The sequence below is a fragment of the Lissotriton helveticus genome, chromosome 3_1 (genome assembly GCF_964261635.1).
Source record: "Lissotriton helveticus chromosome 3_1, aLisHel1.1, whole genome shotgun sequence".
Lineage (NCBI taxonomy): Eukaryota > Metazoa > Chordata > Amphibia > Caudata > Salamandridae > Lissotriton > Lissotriton helveticus.
The window spans coordinates 12,550,585-12,552,595 of NC_136061.1; the positions used below are offsets into that span (position 1 = coordinate 12,550,585).

At 45.7% G+C, this 2,011-nt stretch overlaps 1 pseudogene; it reads right to left on the reverse strand.

The window, feature by feature from the left end:
- Positions 1 to 214: 214 nt before the first annotated feature.
- LOC144824376 (uncharacterized) lies at positions 215 to 1,739 on the reverse strand (annotated as a pseudogene).
- Positions 1,740 to 2,011: the final 272 nt, after the last annotated feature.

The window sequence follows — 2,011 nt, forward strand, 5'->3', positions numbered from 1 at the left end:
GTTTATGTTTTATACCTAACATGGTGGCTATTATCTCAAAGATGGAGTTTGAAAAATGCCCGCCATTGTCACTGCGGATGGATTCTGGTAATCCCCAGCGACATATGACCTCACGAAGTAGGAAGGTAGCTGCGGCCTTAGCGTCACAATGGACACATGGTCCAGCCTCAATCCATCGTGAGAAAGGACATACTACCACGATGAGGTATCGGTAGTTGTGACATCTGTCAAGCATGTCCACATAGTCAATGTGGAGTTCCCTAAAGGGACCCTTAGGCCTTGGTATTGTTGAAGCAACTGTTTTCATAGCTGGGTTGGGTGAATACTGCTGACAGATAAGGCACTGATGAACAAAGAGTTGTATCTGTTCATGTGCATTGGGGATGAACCATTCTGCCTGCAGGTTAGAGGACATGATATCACGAGGGACATGTGTAGGAAGGTGCAGCTGGGTAAGTGCTACTTGCAAAAGAGCCTGTGGCATGACAGGCTTCCCTGTCATTGTCTGTCTGTAAATGAAATCTGAGGCATCCTGTTGTACTCCCCTCTTCTTCCACAACTCTTTTTCTTCAGCTTGGGCACTTTCTTGTATCTCTCTGAGGTGCAACTGTGCAATGATGTCAAATTGCTGTGTGTCATCAATTGTATATGGAAGTGTTGAATCAGGTGTATCTGGGAGTGGTGACTCACTTGTGTCCTCAGCTGCTTCTTGTGTATCTTCCTGCGCTATTGGGTGTGCATCTTTGGCAAGCAAAATGGGGGTGCAGTCAGTCTGTGTCGGGGATAGTGACTGTGTACAACTCTGGCCTTTAGCTGCTGCTTTAGCAGCCCAATCAGCCATTGCATTTCCTCTGGAAACAAAATCTTGGCCGTTCGTGTGCGCTGCACATTTCACTACTGCTACCTCTGCTGGCAGTGTCAGAGAATCAATTAGTTCTTCAAGTAACTGTTTATGCATTACAGGCGTGCCATCCGTTTTAAGAAACCCGCGCCTTTTCCATCTCAATATGCTGGAATGCGTTGTTGTGGTGACATATGCTGAATCAGAATACACAGTAATCCTCTCATCAGCTCCATGCTTCAGCGCTGCTATTAATGCAACCAACTCTGCTGCCTGGGCTGAGTAATGGGGCGGCAATGTAATCTGCTGTACAATGTCCAGAGAATCTGAGGAGTTATTCTGTTGCGCTCTGACTACAGCTGCTCCAGTGTGTCTTATCCCTGTCTCTTGATCAATAGTGGAAGAACCATCAACAAAGTAAATTATACTGTCTGGTAATGGGTCCTCCTTTGCTGTACCTGACTCATCTGGGCAGTATGTGGCACAATCATGGGTGTCATCATCAGCTGTCGCAATTGGATGGGCAAAGAACGTGGCTGGGTTTACACTGTGGCATTTTACAACCTTCAACGATGGTAATGACAGTATGACTTCATATCCTGACACTCTTTGTGTGGTAAGAGTTGTTTTAGCTTTCTGTATTATTGCAAAAACAGCATGCTCAGTGTACAACGTCAGAGGGGAGCCCATGACTATGGGGGTGCTTTTCTCAACGGGAAATGCTGCTGTTGAAAGAGCCTGTTCACAAGGATAGTGGCCTTTCATCACTGAGTCCAACATGCCACTGAAGTATGCAATTGGTTTGGGACCCAAGGGGTATTTCTGGGTGAGGACTGCTGTCATGACCTGTCCATTACAGTGCGTGAACAGATAGAATTCCTTTGTATAATCTGGAGATCCCAACACTGGTGCATTTGTAATCTCATCTTTTAATTTTACAAAGGCTGATGTCATTTCAGGTGTCCAGTCAATCTTGTTATGCCTGTCCTTAGCTGTTTTGACAGCTTTCAGGAGTGGTGCTGTTATAGTAGAATAATCAAAGACCCACTGCCTGACATAGTTCACTAGTCCTAGGAACTTCTGCATGTCTTTAACTGTCTGTGGTTCCGGAGTATTCCTTATTGCTTCTACTCTTCCTGGCGTAACTCTTCTTCCTGAGGCTGAGATCAG